This window comes from Anabrus simplex, chromosome 1, assembly GCF_040414725.1.
Source record: "Anabrus simplex isolate iqAnaSimp1 chromosome 1, ASM4041472v1, whole genome shotgun sequence".
Taxonomy (NCBI): domain Eukaryota; kingdom Metazoa; phylum Arthropoda; class Insecta; order Orthoptera; family Tettigoniidae; genus Anabrus; species Anabrus simplex.
The window spans coordinates 1,381,698,249-1,381,720,654 of NC_090265.1; the positions used below are offsets into that span (position 1 = coordinate 1,381,698,249).

Here is a 22,406-nt window from a genome sequence, read left to right on the forward strand (position 1 = left end):
CTTCCCCCAAAACCTTGGTTTTCCAAGGGCACATATGCACGCCGGCATATTATCGGTACTAACATAATTCACTTACGATTCAATCATGCCCTTACTCCGCAATATAAGTTCCGTTTTCATTTGGTTAACCAGCCTACTTGTGTGTGTGGTGATTCAGACGGGGATCTTAATCATTTATTTTTCCAATGCCCTGTCTATTTTGTCTCTCGTCGTAAGTTACTCACTAGTCTTACACGAATGAAAAATCCCTTTTCCTACTAGTCTTACTTGTTTGTTATCTGATCTATCCCCCGCCATCATTAATGGCATTAATCAATTTCTTGATGATGCTCAATTGATTCTATAACCATTCCTCGCTCAAGACTTGTTTTTTAACCAATTCCCCCTGCCCTGTAAGATGATACACCAATTTTGTTTTTGTGTCGGTTTTCTTATGCCTTCCGTTCTAATTTGCTACTGTTGCCACTGTGCTTCTCGCTACTGAACATCGTTACAGTCTTTTGTTATTCCCACTACTCTTTCTTCAATCACTATCATACGTGTTTCCGGTATGTCCCTCTTTTGTCAAGCAGATCAAATATCGCGTGTTATGGTTTTAGGTTATTACGTTTATCTACAAACTACACCTTTCCGGTATTCATCTCATATTTCTTACCCAATCCTTAAATGTTCACCCTCCTCATAGATCTTTCTTTAATGTTTGTTAATCCCTATTGAAGACCCGGTCATGTTCGAGTAGTAAAAAGACGCCAAGATGAATCACTTCGGCGTGAAGATTAGAACCTTTGTGTCCCTATGCTTTCTCCTATGTTTCTTTACCTGTTTTCTTAGTTGCTAACTCCCCCTACTCTTAGAAGTTCTGGGTCATCCTACTTTCCACATAGCGGCTCTCATTTAACATTCTCATGGGGGAACTCCTGTACATCCTTTAACCAAACCTTAGCAATTTTGTTCGATACGGAAATTGTGATACAGTGTCTAATCCACCAGAATAAATTCTGGTTAATAGTATAGTGAAGTTTTTAATACTTATGCATTGGACCATGGTGACAAGTGCCAAGCCAGCTCAAATTCCCAGGTGATGAAGATTTTGTACCCTTCGTACTTCTTTTGGCTACCTTCAGACACTACGCTCCGGCTTCCATTTTGAACTATGTGCAATTCTTTTCGTGTGTGATCTATGAATAACTTGACAGTTCTAAGTGTTCATCAGTTCTATATCTCTTCTTTAATATGTGAAAATTTAATCTATCTTATGTTTCCAGACTCTATTTTGCGTGTGCTTCATTTTATTTACAAGTATAGTGACTGGGTAAGAGTAAGAGCCCATAAGCCTCAAGAAAGAAGAAGAAGAATCTTGATAGGTATCTGTGCAACAAATATTATAGTGTAAACAAGAAGTACTTTCACCTAATTGAAAATTCTATAAAGTGCAAATTTAAATTTATCAAGTTTGATGTTTAGGCTATACCTTTTCTGAAATAACATTTTTTTTTGCTAGGGGCTTTACGTCGCACCGACACAGATAGGTCTTATGGCGACAATGGGATAGGAAAGGCCTAGGAGTTGGAAGGAAGCGGCCGTGGCCTTAATTAAGGTACAGCCCCAGCATTTGCCTGGTGTGAAAATGGGAAACCACGGAAAACCATCTTCAGGGCTGCCGATAGTGGGATTCGAACCTACTATCTCCCGGATGCAAGCTCACAGCCGCACGCCTCTACGCGCACGGCCAACTTGCCCGGTCAAATAACATTTTGCCAGAATGAAAAAGCTACAGTAAACAGTATGAGCTATGGCTTGTAGACATCATCCAGTCCTGAAGTAAATAACCATGCTTTTGCTATTTTGAATGATGGCTCTCCTACGCGTTTGACTGCGCCTTCTGCCCCTCCTAGCGCAGTAGATTTAACATTGTGTAAGCGAAATATGGTGTCTACCACTACATGGCATACTTTGAGTGATACTTATTCCAGTGATCATTTCCCTATTGTTATTTCTTATCGTGTAGGCAGACCCTTTTCTCCGCCGCAACACACATTTCAAAATAACATGATTCGATCTTTGAGGAGATTTAAACCGCAAATATATACCGCTTACATTGAGGATGCGTTACAAAAAAATACCGGAAAATACTTTTTCATATCAAACTTTACTGCAGATTTTAACAGCTTATATTAACCTTCACCACCCTATCAGAGCTTCACCCCCTTTATCTTCTAGGAAACCTGTGCATGTTAAGTGGTGGGACGACGAATGTCATTTGCTAATTCAAACCCGCAAAGTACTTTTTCGACAATATAGGTAGCACGCAACACCTGAAAATTACTTCCGGCTCAAACGACACATAGCCCACACCCGCCGAATTTTCCATCAAAAACGTCGTGTCGCTTGGAGGGAGTTTATATCGTCCTTCACGCGTCAGGTTCCAATTGCAGACTTGTGGAATGCCATCAGGGCAATCACACGAGTTACGCAGCACTCCCCTGCCAAGACCATCCCAGGTCGAGTATTATCAGATTTTCTTGTTAGAGAGACTCCAGATTTTGTTGTGCCACAGTATGTTCATTCCCAAGACCCACTAGACGCACGTTTTTCCGTATTGCTACAACCCTGCGATTATCAGGAATTAGAGGCAGTACTCCAATCGTGCTCAAATTCCTTCCCAGGTCCAGATAATGTATCATATCAAATGCTCCAATTATTACCTATTAGAGCAAAGAAGGCATTATTAAACAGGTATAATGAAATTTTTCGCAATCACAGTACACCTGTTAGTTGGAATGAGTTTTTTCTAATTTCCATTCTTAAAAATAAGCAGTTACCCACTGAGGTAAGTAATTATCGCGGTATAGTCCTCGGTTCGTGCCTCCGTAAAGTCTTTCTAAAGATCTTACTTCGAAGAATCCTATGGGTATTAGAATACTATAACTTGACGCCTCGATATCAATATGCCTTTTTTAAGGGACGCAGTACATCTGATGCATTTAATAGTTTTGTTATCGATTTACTATTAGCTCGTCATAGAAAACATAGTACCATAGCGGTTTTTCTTGATATTCAACGGGCTTATGATTCCGTACCTTTGAACATATTATGGGAAAAACTTGCAACTCTTAAGATTCCTGAGGGATTTATTAGCATTCTCAGACAACTTCTGACTTATCGAACACTCAGATTTAAATCGACACCTTATACAATCCAGCCCCGGCAGGTAAGTAATGGGTTGCCACAGGGCGATATTCTGAGTGGTATTCTTTTCGCTCTTTTCATGAAAGATTTTGAAGCGGTCATTTTACGTAGGCGTATGCTGAAGATTTTTTGCTTTATTGTACACATGAAGATTTACAGCTCTGTAGACAACATATTAGTTTCACGCTTCATGAAGCTAGAACATGGTTAGAGGCCCATGGGTTAAATCTTTCCATAGCGAAATGTCGAGCAATGATATTTACACATCATCGAACCTATGACCGATCGCCACTTGCTTTTGATCAGTATGAAATACCAGTGGTTAGTCACCATAAATATCTTGGGTTATTTATCGATCAAAACTTACATGGAAACATCATTTTTTATATTTGCGTTCGAAGAGTGAACGGTATATTCAGGTAATACAAGCTGTAACCCGTAGGCAATGGGGGGCAGATCCCGTTGTGGTGCTATCTTTGTACAAAACCACTATTAGGTCGATATTGGACTACGGATCACATATTTTTGACGTAGCATCTTCTACTAACTTGAATATTCTTAACACTTGTCAATATAAAGCAATACGCTCCTGTATTGGAGCTTTAAAGTCCACACCTACCAATGCACTTTTAGTTGAATCCTGCGAAGCTCCCTTACAAGTACGTAGAAAAATACTTGCGACTAAATATTTACTTAAAAAGTTTTCTTTAACAAGTCATCCTTTAATTCCGAAGTTACAATTACTCTCGGAGTATTATTCCGTTCGGCGCCAGGGTTTACGCAGATTGCCCGTATTATTTCATGCTTTTACTACATTGAAGTCGAAACAGTGTACCTTAATACACAGTGTTACTTTACTACCCTATACCTTACCCTATCAGGTTTCTTATTTTAAACCTCAAATAATATGGCCTATACGTAATGGCTCTAGTAACGTTACTTGTCTGCAGGGGACCGAGATATGTCCTGTTAAAAGAGTGAAATTTTCTCATATTCCACGAAGCATAAACATTTTTACAGATGGGGCAAAGAACAATAATGGAGTTGGTTCCGCTTATTATATACCTTCTCTAAATGTTAAGGAACAATACGGTTTGCCTAGTGACTGTTCGATTTTTACGGCGGAGTTATTCGCCATACAGCAAGCTTTACTTTTTGTTCAGCGACAGGGATATACGCGAGCTACAATCTATACGGATTCGCTGAGTGCATTACAATCTTTGGTTTCGTATGAGTTATCCTATAATTGGTATATATACAATGTCAAGAGTCTCCTTTATATGTTTGACAACGTCGGTATTTCCATAACTTTAGTATGGGTACCAGGTCATGTGGGTATCGAGGGTAATGAAAAAGCAGATTGTCTTGCAAAACAAGCTTCTCGTCTTCCTGTTCCGAATACTAACAATATTGTTCCAGCTTCTGATTATGTAGTTGTTATACGACAGGAGGGCCGTCAAGAATGGCAGAATTTCTACCGACAGACTGCACAAGTCAAAGGTAACTTCTATTATCATTTACAACCAACACTTTTAGTTAAACCTTGGTTTATACGAGGATCTTATACTAGACGACATATTATTAACATCATTCGGTTACGGTTTAATCATGCCCTTACACCACAATATCGATCACGTTTCCATTTAACGCAGGATACAAACTGTTTGTGTGGTACAAATATCCGTAATGGCGACTCCAACCACATTTTATTTGAATGTTCTTTATATGCTAACCCCCGTAAAAAACTTATGACTAAACTCAAGCGACTCAAGCAGGTTTTTCCTACCAGTGTTTCTTGTTTGCTCTGTAATCCTACAGTCGAAATTATTCGAGTGCTAAATTTGTTTCTAGATGAAGCCAATATCGTGTTATAATTCTGTCTGTAATAGAGGGTGAGAATTGCTCATGCTTTTGAAGGTTCCATTTGAGTGATTCCTCATATCATTAGTGTATTACTTGTGTGTGCTATTTTGGATTCTTTGTGTGGGTGAAGCTTTAGACGCAGTGTGATTGCAAGATTGGAAGTTTCCCGTATGACAACAGTCTACTCTAGCAAAATAGGGTTGTTATGTGATATAGTGAAGTTCAGTGTTTTGTGTTTTTCTACTTGCAAGCTCAAGCATCAATTATTGAACTGAAGTTTTTCATTTATACTAGTGTGTTTACATGAGTAAGCGAGTATTGACTGGGTGAAATGTCGTAGACACAGCCCATAAGCATCAGCAAGCAAGCAAGCAAGCAAGCAAGCAAGCATCATCCAGTCCTGCTCCGCTTTTCTTAGTCTTCTCCACCTTATTAACCCTCCATCAGGCGCGCCATGTTTTGTTACACGCATAGGCGCGTGGGCTATCCTTGTAGCCCGCAATATATTTCAACGATATTTAATTATACTTCAAGCTTAAAATTTAGAAACATATTTTAGATCAATCTTTGGACTACTCTGAGCATTGTTATTACAAAATTTTAAAAATTTCGCCCTTTGAAATTTCTTAAAAGTAAATAAACCAAAGTGGTGTATTTTCACTTTTGACGTGATTGAAATTTAATCCAAGTTTAAGGCTCCGGGTTTCATCATTATGAATGCATACTTTCATCAAACTCGTATATTTTGTAGATTATGTTGTATTGTATTGTATTGTATTGTATTGTATTGTATTTCGTCCAACTGATCATACAGTGATATGGGACACGTCAATAATCATATTTACAGTAACAAAAGATAAAACAGTAATATAGGCCTACATGCTATGATAAATAAAGAGAAATATACAATGTGGTAAAGAGGCACAGATTTAAAAAAAGTGATACATAAGTTAATTTTCAAGAGCTAAGTATTCTTCAATAGAATAAAAACACTGGTTAGAAACAAATTTGAATAATTCTTTCTTAAATTTTGAATATGGTTTTATCTGCTTAATGTAGTCTGTAATTTATTAAATAAATGTACTCCTGCGTAACTTAAACTTGATTCATATAGCTTAGTTTTGTGTGGTTCTATGTGCAGACTGTGTCTATTTCTAGTATTATACCTATGTACATCAGAGTTTATGGTGTAGCTGTTTACATTCTCCTTCATATATACAAGTGTATGGAAGATATAAAGGCTAGGCAATGGTAAAATAAAATATTTAAAGTATTTCTTGCAGCTTGTCCTCCTGCCGACACCGGCCATTCCTCTAATTATTTTCTTTCGTAACTTAAAGATGACTTTGCTATATCGTGAATTCCCCCAGTAAATTATTCCATAGGTTAGTATGGGATGGACATATGCAAAATACATAATTTGGCAAGCCTTTAAATTAAAACTATTTTTCAAAGATATTATCATGAAATAAATTCTACTAAGCTTTTTCCCTATAAACTCTGTATGTTTTTCCCAGGTTAATGATTCATCCATCCACAAGCCAAGAAATTTTGTTGATGATGAGTACTCAATTATGGTCTCTCCAAATGATATTGGACTAATCTCCATATTTAAATTAATCTTATGGTGAAATCTAATCACAGAAGTTTTCTGTTTACTTAAAATTAATTTATTATCTTGAAGCCAGCTCAGGATATTACTCACAATATTACCTGCCTTCAATTCTAACCCTTCAGAACTTTCATCAGCTACAAAAACAGTAATATCATCTGCAAACAAAGTTAATTGCACTCCTTGAATATCATCGACAATTTGGACGATATCATTAATAAATACTAAAAATAATAATGGTCCTAAAACTGACCCCTGTGGAACACCATGATCTATGTTTCTGGCACAGGAATACACATTCTTAATTACATTTTTGCTCAAATCAGTACCGGTATATGATATTTCAACAATCTGTCTTCTATCCCCTAAAAATGATTTGAACCAGTCATAGGCCATTCCCCGAACTCCATACATATATAATTTTTCTAAAAGCAAGCTGTGGTCAATTATATCAAAAGCTTTTGTTAAGTCCAAAAAAATACCTAAACATGCAACCTTCCCATCTAGTGTGTCATATATCCGTTCAATAAAGTTAATGAATGCTGTGGTAGTTGATCTATTTTTACGAAAGCCATTCTGGCAACCAGCTAATATATTATGCTTCTCTAAGAACGATAACAGTCTATCGTACATAATTCTTTCCAGTATTTTGGAGAATACAGAGGGGAGGCAGACAGGCCTATAGTTACCAGCATCTTCTTCACTACCCTTTTTATGTATCGGAACAACTTTGGTTACCTTGAATTTGTCTGGAAATTTACCAGTGGTTAGTGACAAATTTATCAAATAACAGAGAGGCTTGATTATGTATTGGTAACAGCATTTAATGAGGTAGTTTGAATAACCATCTAAACCAGAAGACTTATTTTTACCCATCTGTTTTATTATATTATCTACGGTATCTCTTGCTCAGTCACAGGAGTAAGAAACATGGATGATACATTCCTGTGAACTGTATTCAAGTTTGTTCTTGTCACTGATGTTTGAAAATTTTCCGTTAACCTCAAAACTGCTTCTAGAAAATAGTTACTAAATATTTCTGCAACTTCTTCTGGATCATTGACTTCTTTCCCTGCATTTGTAAGAGTAATATTATTTTTTAATGGAACTAGAGTACCTTTCTCCCTTTTTATAATGTTCCACATACATTTAGACCTGTTTTTAGAATTTTTTTAGCTCATTCTCATTATGCAATCTTTTGGCAGCCTTCAAAACTTCTTGATATATGTTTTTATATTTCTTATAATAATCCTTCAATTCAGATGAGGTGTTACTCCCTTTCACACATTTGCTTAAAAACCTTAATCGTCTACTTGAATTTCTAATTCCTGTTGTAATCCACCCATTCCTATAATTCTTTACAATTACCCTTTTGACTGGTATTGCCACTTGATAATAATAATCGAACAAACCCAAAAACTCACTGAAGGCCTCATTAGTCGAGTTATTTCTATATACACTCTCCCAAGTTTCCTTGGCCAATAACTGGTTAAAATATGAAATATTTTCCTTGTTACACATTCTAGATTCCCTGTAAATTACATTGTTATTTTTTAAATTATGGTTTCCTATTACCCTAAAATTTAGATGTACAATTTGAGCAAAATGATCCGAAAAACCTGTATCATAAACTTCTATTTCATAGTTCCACATTTCCTCATTCAATACAACTTGATCTACTGCTGACTTTGTATCCCCAGACATTCTAGTTGGTTGATTTACAACCGCCTTTAGACCGTACAAGGAAAACAACATTTCTAGCCTTTGCTTATCTCGCCCATCATTGTTCCCTAAAAAATCTACATTGAAGTCGCCCATGATTATTACATTTTTGTTCTTATTCTGTAGGTCATCTAAAATAATTTCAATATTATTATAAAAAGTTTCAACATTACTAGAAGGATTTCTATAAATACATATAAGTATTAACTTATAATCCACTAGTCAACAAAGCTACCCTTGAAATGCTCCTCTACATTCAGATATTCAAATTTATCCAACTGCTTACATTTTATATTATTATTCACATATATACATGACCCTCCACACTTCATTTTCTTTCTACAAAACTTACTTGCAAGAGCATAACCTTCTAATACAAAGTTTGAAATCTCATCCTCTATCAACCAATGTTCAGTTAAGCATAAAACATCATACCCTTGTAGGTTATCTGCCAACAGAACCTCCATCCATATTGCTCATATCAATTATTTCTGTATTTTGAAAGCATTTGACAATTTTCTGTAGCCGCCTGTTTGTATCAACTAACTTATTTACACAAGACCATTCAATTAAATCATGTCGATGTGGAATATTACATAAAATTACATTGGTGGCCTTTAATTTGCAAAGTGCTTTCTTCACCCCAGAAATCACATTTGATGCTTCATTTCTAGCAATATCATTCGTCCCTGCCATAATAACCACGTAGTCATTCTCATTAAGTGTTCCCATCTCTTCCATATCTGACTGAAGAACCTCTTTGAACAGAGCACCTGGCTTGACAAAACCTACAACTTCAGTCTCTGGTAGCATATCACCAAGTTCGACAGCAATACCCCGACCATGGCTATCCCCGTACACAACTACCTTACATTCTTTCTTCTTCAACCCCAGTGCAAGCTTCCTTGTAATGGCTGGAACGTTATTAATCTTTACACATTCTTCTTCACTAGAGGTAATTGATTCGAGGACCTCGAACTTATTCCATAATTCAATACCTAGGCCTACGCCCCGATCATGATTAGTTTTAGGCCTACTGTTGCAACTCCTCGTACTTGCTTCCGACCATGTCTCAGTTTGCACTTCAGTCACACCATTTGAACTAAGTCTATTACGTTTAATACTTTCAATGTCTTCCCTTAACATTCGAATAATTTCATCCCTTGAGGCCAATTCGGATAATAAATTAACACAGTCAACACACTTTCCCGCTTTGGCATGCACGATGCGTGCGTCACATACACAAACACTTCACGAATTATTTTTCCTTTGGCCTATGACCTGATCCACACTTCCACTGGTATTTGACACCTTCTTCTTCCCGTCGTTGAATTCTATGCACTCACTACTTTCCATTAAACTATTACATTTCTGAAAATTCTCAACAGCTTGAGGAGCAATACGACCAGCAGGCGCCATGTTCTAAGGGGAAGATACATTTATTGAAATATTATTTATGAAAGTTTATGGTTTTACAAACTACCCAACACCACATAGACAACAATAACACGGGAAACGGCCTTTTTTCTTTCTTTCTTTCTTTCTTAATCTGCTTACCGTCCAGGGTTGGCTTTTCCCTCGGACTCAGCGAGGGATCCTACCTCTATCGCCTCAAGGGCAGTGCCCTGGAGCTTCAGACTCTGGATCGGGGATACAACTGGGGAGGATGACCAGTACCTCACCCAGGCGGCCTCACCTGCTATGCTGAACAGGGGCCTTGGTGGGGGATGGGGTGATTGGAAGGGATAGAGAAGGAAGAGGGAAATGTAGCAGCCGTGGCCTTAAGTTAGGTACCATCGCGGCATTTGATTTGAGGAGAAGTGGGAAACTACAGAAAACCACTTCCAGGGTGGCTGAGGTGGGGATCGAACCCACCTCTATTCAGTTGACCTCCCGAGGCTGAGTGGACCCGTTCCAGCCCTCGTACCACTTTTCAAATTTTGTGGCAAAGCCGGGAATCGAACCCGAGCCTCCGGGGGTGGTAGCTAATCATGCTAACCACTACACCAAAGGCAGACGGGAAACGCCCTTTAGCACCAAAATGTTCGAATGATGAAAGTAGTGCACTCAACATTCTAAACAATAAAACAGTATTGTTATGGTATTTGCATTCTTGAAATAAAGAATAGTTAACAGTTTATATTGTTGGAGAATTTAGTTCATTTTAAAACCAGTAGATGTCACTTGAATGCGATCACTGCTCGCCATAACACGGATAGGCGCGCGGGCTACAGCTGTAGCCCAACCGACTTTGAAGTGAGATTGTGGAAAGACAACTTCAGTAAGCAGTGCCAGAACACAGTAAATCCCAAGAACAGCGTGACGAAGAAAGGTACTGATAGTCTCCCCTTCTACGGCCAGCGAGCCTAGGAGTGAGGGCGAAAACAAAATGGCTGGGCTACACCCGTAGCCCGCGCGCTTAACGGAGGGTTAAATTCCAGCCGATAATAATTTTGTTCATCGTGAATTTCAGTCCGACCGGCTGCAAACTCTCTACACCACTTATGAACATTTTTGACATCCATGCATGACTCACCATACACTTCCGTCAATTGGTGATGAATATCAATCGGTTCAGTACCTTTTGCGTTCAAAAACCGAATAACTGTGCGCACTTTGCACTTGGCGGTAACATCCAGCGGGAGCTCCATTCTCCTTGCTAGGTACTTTACGTCGCACCGACACAGATAGGTCTTATGGCGACGATGGCATAGGAAAGGCCTAGGAGTTGGAAGGAAGTGGCCGTGGCCTTAATTAAGGTACAGCCCCAGCATTTGCCTGGTGTGAAAATGGGAAACCACGGAAAACCATCTTCAGGGCTGCCGATAGTGGAATTCGAACCTACTATCTCCTGTATGCAAGCTCACAGCTGCGTGCCTCTACGCGCACGGCCATCTCACCCGGTAGCTCCATTCTCAACGGCTGCCAAGCCAAGACTGAGTGCCTCAGCGCAGCGTGCGCATGTTTATATTTACACAAGACCATTCAATTAAATCATGTCGATGTGGAAGAGGGAAGGAAGAGGGAAATGTAGCAGCCGTGGCCTTAAGTTAGGTACCATCGCGGCATTTGATTTGAGAAGTGAACTAAAATACATGACATATAATACGATAAGAAATAAAATATTGCCATGCAACTCAAAATAATTATTTTATTTCCTGATGAAGTAAATGTTTATATCAAATGGCATAGGAAAATATACATCATATGGACATCTTTATGAAATTATATTAAATTATTAAAACGTACGTATCAGGAGACTTAATTACTTGATGAACCAGCCCAAAGCTTAGCCTTCTTATTGGCATATTTTCTCAGTGCTAGCTCCTTACTCTTTGCATTAAAATGCCATATCCTAATAAATGGCCTGGTCCTTATGTAGAGACAAATTATTTTGTCATGGAATGCTAGAAATTTTGACTAAATAATAGCGAGTTTTTATTACATTTTTACATCTGGATACAGTCTTACCGTGAAACACACCAAATGAAATTTCGAACTGGACTATATTATTTTACTACTCATGACTGGGATGTGTGAGGCCCCCTTTGAAATAACCGAGATCCAGTAATAGGTCTCTTTTCACACAACATTTTTGTCTCTTTCTTCCTATTTACTATATATCGGATCACGGATACTGAATTATTTCACGAGCTTCGAAATATAAGTTATTAGCACATAATAATGTTAATGTTATTGGATTTTACATCCCACTAACTATGTATCTGAGCACCTTCACCAGCGGACTGAGATAGGATCGAACCTGCTAAGTTGGGTTAAGAAGGCCAGCGCTCTACCATTTGAGTTGCTACTCAGCCCGGCTATTAGCATATAACAATAATTATAGAAAATATGATTTTTACTCAGTCATTTATATCTGACACCTTTTTACCGTACGAGCTGTAATAATGGAGATATTCAAGAGTTTAGTACAAAGTGTTTCAACAACCAAGCATTGCTGACGAAGAAGCATTGCTATGCCATCACAGTAGCAAACTAACTGGCTATGATGGTTGTTGTCGTTATTGTCTTTATAATATGCAAAATAATAATAATGTTATTTGTGTTACGTCAGACTAACAACATTTACGGTTTTCTGAGAGTCGAGGTGCTGTAATTTTGCCCCACGGGAGTTCTTTTACGTGCCGACAATTTATAGCACCACACACGTTTCCATAATATGTTGACTGCATTTTAATCATTACAGTGGTTCTACTTAAGAAAACTGACAACATGAACACTGTTCACGTAGTGAACCACTATAAAAGTATTATGTATCCGTGATCCGATATACAGTAAATACGTAGAAAGAGATAAAAATGTCGGTCGGTCGGTCACTTGCTTTCTTGGCTTACGCTGCGTGAACCATCAAGTGTAAGCATCCGAAATGTAGAGCATAGAAACCTCTACAAGAAAGTCTGGGATTGCACATACCTATTTCCAACCGGCTGCCCTCTAGAAGCGATTTTATGCAACAGTCCGCGGTAAAAAATATAACTCATTAAAATTAAATAATTATTTTGATATTATCCTCGAGTTCCTCATCAAAATAAATTGTTTGACCTCCTCCAGTATTTTATAAGGATTACAATAACCTTGTCAGGACATTATTTGCATGAATGGTTCAGAAGTTATGACCATTTTAGACTGTAGTGGTAATACGTGTCAGCAGGAAGGGCGAGTGCTGTCTCGTATCACATGACGTCACGCAGAAGGCGGCCAGGGAGAGGAAAAAGTGAGCGTGATGCGGGAAGAGACCCCCTGATTTTGACCAACAGCCACACGAACAGAGTTCTGTATTTATAAAATAATAGGAGACCTGATTTTTGGGATAATAATAATAATCGTATGGCCTCAGGTACCGTGTGCAGACATTTCGATTTGACGCCATGTGGATGTCTGCTTGTCAATTTCGACGTTCCGTTTTACTCTAGGCCCACTAGATGGCAGACAGAGTAAACCGGATCTCTCTTGGGCGTCTATGGCTGAGATTTAGTGAATTTTGTCAGGTAAACACCAAAAATGTGTCACCAGAGATCTTTTACATGCCGACATCATACGACATGGAGTATTGGATGGACTTTTTCCGTCCTTCAAAAATTCGACTACCTCTGCCGGGTTTGAACCCGCTATCTTGGGATCTGGAGGCCGACACTCTATCACGGATCCACAGAGGCAACTATTTTGGGGATTACCCTCGTAGTTACTTTCTAACTCAACTTCTTTTCTTCATTCTGAATCTCTTTATCTCAGCAGTCTCCCATTCCTATTCTATTTAGAATTATTTTCACATTGGTTACCCGGTAAACATCGTGTAGATGTTTCATTTGATGTTGGTATACTAAATTCAACATTTTCTTCCTGTTTCCCCTACTTATTCTTCACCAATATTTTATTACCTTTTTAGGTATATCTGCTTGTATACTTATATCTTCACATAGAATTCTAACTCCACTATTAGCTGTACATTCTGGTAAACCCATTATTATTTTGTAGAACTTGTTATATATTACATCTAGTTGTTTACTGCCTACTTCAGTCCCCCATAATTCTGCCCCATACAATGCTCTGAATTTTACAAGCAAATTCAGAATATTTTTCCGGCATCTTCCTCTCCAAATACCTCATGCTAGATAGAGTGGCCAGTCCTTTAACTTTTGCTCATCTCATACATTCATTCTAATTACTGTTAGATGCTAGTATAATTTTATTAAATATTTTTGTTATTATTCCCAACATATGGCTGTTGTTAACTAATTCTTTCCAAAATTCATAAGTGATTCCACTAATAGCTCCTGATTTTCCCCTCTTTCTTTTTTTCATTGCTTCTAATACTTCATCCAGAGTTATTGAATCAAAGGCGAGAGCGTTTTCCGTATATCTATATATATGTAAGTCTCATTTTTATTATCTGACCGAATCAAAAGCTTTCTGTAAATCTACAGCTGTAATATATAATTTACCATCTTTTGCCTTTAAGTAATTATCCACTGTTGTTTTAAAGGCAAATATATTATCAGAAGTTCTCATTCCTCTAGTAATCCCTTGAAATGCTCTATCCATTCATCGTTGTTTAAGTTTGTTTGGTTGCTACTCTTATTTTATTTATAAATTTTGGTTACTTTCACCCAGACTTCCTTGCTTTCACTTCCTTTACAAAATCTATAGAACACTTGAACCTCTTTATACTCCCTCCTTTTCTACAGAATTATTTCCTTAACTCCTGTGATCCCTCATTTATATACAGTTTTAGTGCCCTTATCACTTCAGATTTCCTTTTTTTTTTTTTTTTTTTTTTTTTTACACTCATCATTATACTAAAAGTTTCCATTATTTTCACTTCTCCTTCTCTTTCTTATAAACATTTTGCTACCACATATTGTTCTTTCCACCATTTGTATTGCTTTATGAATGCCATTATTCTTTATCATATTTTCAATACCTGGCTTCAAAATGTCAAATATTTCCCCTCTAATCCCTAAATTCATCTTTCCATCTACACCTTACCACCTGCTTTTCTGTACATTAGTAATCTGTTGCATTAACGAGATGGTGGGTTCGAATCCTAGTATTGGCAGCCCTGAAGATGGTTTTCTGTGGTTTCCCATTTTCACACCAGGCAAATGCTGGGGCTGTACCTTAATTAAGGAAGGAAAAAAAAAAACCTGTTTTCCCTTTGATTTTCATTCACTTCTCTGCAACCTATTAACAACTGGAAAATGATGAGATGCTGCCCAGTTCTTTACCTTTATGTCTTTAATACAATTAAATGCCCCTCTAGAAGGGATAGCCAGATTGATAGTATCACCTCCTGAATCAACAATATGTTTCACCCCCCAGTCACCAACCACTTACTACATATAGTTCCTTTATTGCACACATTTCTAATAGTTTTTCTCGTTTGTGTTTCATTCATTCATTCATTCATTCATTAATATTTTGTCTATTTCTCTACCGGACACAAGATTTCTCTCACCCACCCTTGCATTAAGATCTCCCATTAGAATTATCCCTGCATCATTATTATTATTATTTTTTTATTTAATCTGATTTACTCCTCCAATGAGCTCATCAAAGAAATTTTTTCTTCTGGTTGGTTATAGCAGAATCACAATTCTCTCCCTCTTTCCTTTTGATTATCTTCAGCCAGACTATTTCATCGAGGTCTGATTCCACTCGTTCTACCTGCTTACCTAGTGCTTCCTTTACAAACACAGGTATCTTCCCAGATAACTACGTTTACATACTTTTTTTTGTACTCCAGGTGTCATAACCCATATCTATACTTCACATCCTACTGGAAGCCATGTTTCAATCATTCCTGTAATCTCATTTTCACACATTAATTTCCTTACCTCCTCATTTTGCAGCTTATTGAATACGCCCCCTACATCTACACAACCTATGTGCCAGACTAGTTATTTGTCCTGAATGAGTAAATTCATAATTCCAATATAACTGGTCCACTATAGGAAATTATACATTTCCTGGCAACCAAGAATGCATTAGTTGAAAACTTTATAATTTCCAATAGCAGACCAGTTATATTGGAATTGGTTATTTACCTGTTGATATATCCAGAATACTTACAAGTCTACTACAAGTGACTCATGTTTTTTCTATTTGTATAATATGTCCACTTGGGAAACTAATTATTTCATCATGTGTACCCCTATCTTTGCTTGTACTCCCCACCCCCTTTTTACTCCAAATATCTCTTGAAGTTAATGGTACCTTGTATTTATATCCTTCTTTCTGTTTGTGCTGTCATCCACTTGGAAACAGCTTCCTCTTCTGCTGCTACAGCTGTTCTGGACTGCTGATGTCCCAAGGTCATTGTTCTATGCATGTCATCACTCCAACTTCTGCCTACCTCAGCCATTTTTGCCTGGTCATCACTCACTAGCCTACCTGCCTGCCTGCCAGCCATGAAACCAGTGGCGGCTGGTGCAAAAAATCAGTTGCGTGCTGTAACCCATCCCCACTCCAAAAAATAAAAATATTTAGAAACATACCGGTATGTGGTTTTCAAGAGCTATCCACTGAGTTTTCCACACTGATCAAACTCACAAATACCCCAACACATATGCACATTCCTCATAAAAGCTATATAATTAAAACACACAATAACACCTGCAATGGCAAAATATACACGAACTCAAACACTTGGTGTGAGCACGCAAAAACAGAACTTCCCAATGTTACCAACATCATTGAAAAAAGAACAGCAACGTCGTAATGCAAAATTACATGTTATGTTTTTATAGTGACATTTATAAACTAGACATTTTTAATTAAAGAAAATCACAATATCATGTCCTTATTTTGACAACATAGTTCATTGATTTACAAATGTGGCTATGGAATAGGCAAGTTGGTAGTATTCTATCCTCCTTGGTATTAAAAGACCTGGCGGGAATAACTCTACAGTATTTTGTTTTCCCGTTTGCTTTGAGAGATCCCCTCTTAAATACTACCGCCAAGTCAAGAGGGTCCCAGCTGCCATGTTCTCATATCGGTCGTAATGCAAGTGTGACTAGTGCTAGTGCTGCCTCTCTGTGGTCGAACGAAGAATCGCTATGAAGTGATGTCTTGGTTGTTGTTTCCACAGCCTATCGGAACACATTCTCTTTGTATCGGAAAAGTTCGGCACGCACGCGCAAAAGGCAGAGTTCCTGGTTTCTGGCTAAGACATTCTCGCTGAACGCTGAGCTGTGATCGTACAGCACCCAGTGTGGAGCGCACCAGTAATTAACTGGTTGTGAGGGGAGTTGAATAATTTCCTATTCTTTGGCTGACGTCTTTTTCAATGCCCTGTATTTGATTGTAGATAATATTTTTAAACTAATTAATTTATTTTTCCAATAGGCAATGTGCTGCAGCACTTCAGCACATAAGGTACAGCTGCTCCTGCATGAAACTGACCTTCCTGCTTACTGCTGACACATCAGGGCCTTCTTCCATTTCCTGTAGCTGCTTGGCAGACCAAGTTCTGCCCCAAGTATCTCCTACCACAGTTAGCCTGTTCCGCAAATAAATGCTGCACTTTACCTAAGTGAAAGAATAGTGCTTCCAGGTTTTTTATTTCTTCCAAATTAGTTCTTTCCTCATCCATATTTTATTCCCCTTCAAGTTCCTAGTATTTTCTAATACTCTACGAGCCTTTAGACTTGACATTATACACACTTTTATAGGTTTCCTTCCTGTATTCTTTCCTATTCTGTTGTCAATGTCACTCTCATTATAATCCACTTTCTCCTTGATCAGCAAAGTTACTTTGTCTATCATCTCATTGAAATTCTCCTTACTGGAGTCTTCCAGTTCATATATTACAATATTTCTCCTCATATCCTCCGACTCATGACTGATCCTTTAATTCAAGTCTCTGAACCCTTTCTTCAAAGTACATGGCTATTAATTTCCTCTACATAAGACTTATTTAAACATTCTCACCTTTATGTCGCGCAGTCACAATTATAGCTTCTCTGTCCTTTATCTAGTTACTTTGTTCTAATAATATTTGTCTGGTCTTGCCTACTTGACACACTTCCTTCATGACCTCTTTGAGCTTTTCATTGTCCTCCTAAGACAGTGCAGGTCCGGGCCTCAATTCAACACCACCAATCACTAAAAGAACCATAACCACCACTCATGTCAGCACCATTTGCACTACAGCATATTAAGGGACTGTCAACATCTTGAATATACTTGGCTTTTATCCAACAATGCCATCTCCCAGTAGCGTTACCAGTATTGCTCAAGTGATACTTCCATGTTACAATAGTTGACATGTCTGCAATCTGAGCTCACTATCGACACCTCATGTCTTTTCTCCTTGCTGGTAACCAAACCAGTAAGTAAACAGTTATAATGAAGTTCATTTGAATCAGTCATTTGAAAATAAGAAGTAATTCATGAGAAAAGCAAATAAAACTGTCTACACACCATCGGCTAAGAAAGAGAGAATTAAACCAAACTGTAAAATAAGGTGTATATATTGTTAATAATGAACAAACAAATGGCATCTCTCCATGTTCTGCTCTCCGTTGCCTCCTTGTAGAACAAGAATACAATGAAAACTCATTTGTCACAAAAAATGGACTTGTACGATTTCTCAAATGACCGATTTATTTGTAAATGTTTCTCTTACCAATATAATTGAAGCAAGTTGATGAGAATACAGTAGTTTCTCATAAGTTTATGAATATTCCAAGAAAGGCAAACTGAAAAATGCAGAGCTCTCAAACATTCTAGCTATGAGTGCTGTCAACTATACCACAAAACAAATATTCAAGAGCATTTTAACTCAGAGAGTGAAAGCCTGTCTGCTCATGTCAAATGAGAGAGAAGTGTCATCTGTGAAGTTTCTTATCTTTATCTAGCATAGTATCAACTGAATAACATGGACAAAATTTGAAGCTATTTAATTAGAACAACTTCTCATAAGTTTGTGAATACTCCAAATAGAATCAATCAATCAATCAATCAATCAATCAATCAATCAATCAATCAATCAATCAATCAATCAATCAATCAATCAATCAATCAATCAATCAATCAATCAATCAATCAATCAATCAATCAATCCATCAATCAATCAATCAATCAATCAATCAATCGCATTTAGGGCTGTTACCCAGGTGGCAGATTCCCTATCAATTGTTTACCTAGCCTTTTCTTAAATGATTTCAAAGAACTTTGAAATTTATTGAACATTTTTCCTGATAAATAATCCAAATCACGCTGCTTTCCTTGGGATCTTTTTCAGTTCTTATATCAAGTGAACCTGGTGTGGGTCCCATACACTGGAACCATACTCTAATGGTTGATCAATAATTTCTTCAATAACCATCTTCCAATCTTGCAGTTAGATATAACACTTTGAAATATTTATCACCATAATATACCGTACTCAATTGAACATCCACATAGAAATTGTAGAATGTTACCATTTTCAGACTTCAAAAATGAGCTTTTTCCACTCAATACATTTCATGTTACAGCACTTCTTTCAAACTGTCAAAAGGTGAATCCTATTTCATTTTCAGTTTTTAAGTTTTTTTTTGTGTGTGTTTGTTGAAAATATTCATATTGTTCAAAGTGACAAAAATAAGAAAAGTAGGTATGAGTGAAAATAAGAGCATGGAACTGAAGCCGCTGAGAAATATGTCATTAAATAAAAGATGTATTACCAACTACATGGTCTGATTTAGATATAATGTTGCATTTTTGTTCTGTTTAATGAATCAGAATAAGAAAATTTTCAGTACTGTAGTCATTATCATCATTAATTCTCCATTTCAGCAATCCAGACGTGGGTGTTTACAAGCCTATCTATGACAGCTGTTGGCGGAACTGTGGAGGATCAAACCAGCCTTCGGGCTGAATACCCAACATACATACATACATGATTCTTCCTGTCCATCCACAGCTAATGGTGGATTAATCATACTTTCAAAATAAAATTTCAGTAGTACCTAGTATTTAAAAATAATAATTGTCATCTCTTTTAAACTTAGTCAAAAGAAAACTGGCCTTGTCAAAAAAAAAGTATGTATGATGAAGGAATGCTATAATTAATGTACTTTACTTCATAACAACCTCTATGGATCATTTAAAAAGTTACCCTTATGCAGTATTTCAATTTAGGTTTTTCTGAACACATAAAATTTAACTGTACATTTTTAAGAATGAAAATATTTTAATTTGAAACATACTTAAATGAGCATGACAGTGAATACATTCACATGGCATGAGTGTTTGAAAAAGAAAAATAAGAAGGGAGAAGAATTTGCTTTACATTGCACTGACACAGAGGTCTTATGGCAACGAGAGGATAGGAAAGTCCCAGGAGTGGGAAGGAAGCGACTATGGCTTTAATTAAAGTACAATCCTCAGCATTTGCCTGGTGTGAAAATGGGAAACCACGGAAAACCATCTTCAAGGCTGCTGACAGTAGGGTTCGAACCCATTATCTCCTGGATAAAATAGGAAGAGAACTGCTGTATATGTCTACCTACAAAATTGGTAGAAACAAGTATGAAGTAATGATATTTCTGAAATATTTACATATCTTCTTTGAAGTATGTAATCTACTGTTGAGATTTCTTGGGATGATATTCAACTGTAATTCATCTGCTTCTTGCAAACATGCTGTACATTACATTATCATTTCAATATAATCTTCTAAACTGACACTGCAATAAATAAGAAAGAAGGGAAGGAAGGAAGGAAACAGGAAAGAGTAATGCAATCTTTTCACAAAATGTATGGTCCTTAAATATATTTCAATCAACACAGTCCATATGTCAACATATTATAGTTAGCTACACAGGGACTCCTGGGGAGCATACTCCATTGAACATTCTCCAAGTTAAGTAGAATCATGCATCAAGTTAGCACACTTTCAAATCCGAAAACAGTTTTTTCATTTCCAGTTTTGGTCTTTCAAGCCCCTGATATGTAACTATATAGCATAAATTCCTATGAATTTTATTTTTCTTGAACAATTTTCTTCATGCACCCATTTTTAACACAACTAACCAAATGTACACAAGTACTGTGTTGAAACAATCACTTTTCCCCTAATTTGTTCCTGCCATATCCCAGTTGAAGATGTCAAAGTGATCTTGAGAGAAATAGACAAATGGTAAAGATGAAATGGAAAAAAAATCAAACATTTACTCACATTGTGTGAATACTAAATACTAGATGCTAGCCTGCATGTAACAAGTTGCATCACTGGAGCATGTATAAAATCACAGGTAACCTGATTATTCAGCAACTGCTGTCAAATGGTATTTCATAACCATACATAGATGTGCACATACAATTCTATCAAGATCTCGTTCTTTCAGATTTTTTTCTTTTATGACTAAATCACTGAAAAAGTTTGTGAGTACTTTCACCCTAATATTCAACTAATTCCTCTTTTTAAAACCTGTTAATCTATATTACTTAGTATAACTGTAGTAAATAGGAATACCCCTTTTTTATTGTGTTAATGGAAGTCGTCAAGACATACAAATTATGCATAGATCAAGCTCTGTTTTAGTATCCTTTTAACCCATAGTAGTGATAAACCAATTATATGCCACCATTTCTCATACCTTTAATATTTCTTCATGCCAAATAATACTAAAAATTGGTATTACATACTGTTCCCATTTGTATATTCTGCACATCACTAGTGTATCAATTCTTTAAACTGACAGTCCATCTTTATAAAAACAATTTAATTATCTAAAACATTCACTCACAGCCCACATCAGTGATGATGCATTATTCACTTTATTCCATGAACTTTGTATTTAAAAGAATCATAGCATCCATAGTTTTTCCCAGCTCTAATTTATGTTGATATTTAATGGTAAAGAATTACCCCATGCCCAATCCATATGGATAAAAACAGTAACTGATACAACAATAAATTTTAGTCTGGAGTATGTATTCCATCACCTGCAACATGATCTTTGGGCCAGCCCATCATTATAGACAGAAACAGAACTGAAAGAGAGAGAAAGATAGTTGAGATCTTCAAAGCGTCTTCAACTGTTCATATCTCCATGTCTCCATCTTCTGAAAATATTGCAGCCTTCTTGAAAGCAATTCAGATAGAAAATAACAATTCACTCTCAAAACTAACAATCTGCTTTCATCCCCTATTCACTTCACCGCCGTAGATTCAGGGCACTCAGTTTTCAAATAAAATTGAAAGGAGAAAGAAAGTAAAAAGACAGGAAAAGAGAACTAAACAAAATATATGAAAATGAAAAACAAGTAAAACGCCAGCTTTACCTCCACTATCTATCTTTGTGCTTTCTTTGAAGTATCATCATTCCAGAACTTTAATGCAACAATTCCAGTCTTGCTTACATGTGAGCCAATTTGTGCATGCTTCATCATCTTAAAAAATGTGCTAAGACATATTCTTATTAATTTCTCTGTTAACCTTCCTATGTAGCATTTTAAAAAGTTGTATCATAACTTGTCAGGTTCAAAGTAGTCTATGGCAGCCTTG

At 37.0% G+C, this 22,406-nt stretch overlaps 1 long non-coding RNA gene across 1 annotated transcript in view; it reads right to left on the minus strand.

Moving 5' to 3' along the window:
• The window catches only part of LOC137501876 (uncharacterized), a 72,475-nt gene extending 56,292 nt beyond the window's left edge, over positions 1 to 16,183 (minus strand). Inside the window, exons 1-2 of the long non-coding RNA XR_011018666.1 lie at positions 16,121 to 16,183; positions 6,758 to 6,822 (exon numbers count right to left, since the gene is read on the minus strand). This is a non-coding gene — a long non-coding RNA (uncharacterized lncRNA). The remainder of the gene's footprint in view (positions 1 to 6,757; positions 6,823 to 16,120) is intronic.
• Between the last annotated feature and the right edge of the window lie 6,223 nt (positions 16,184 to 22,406).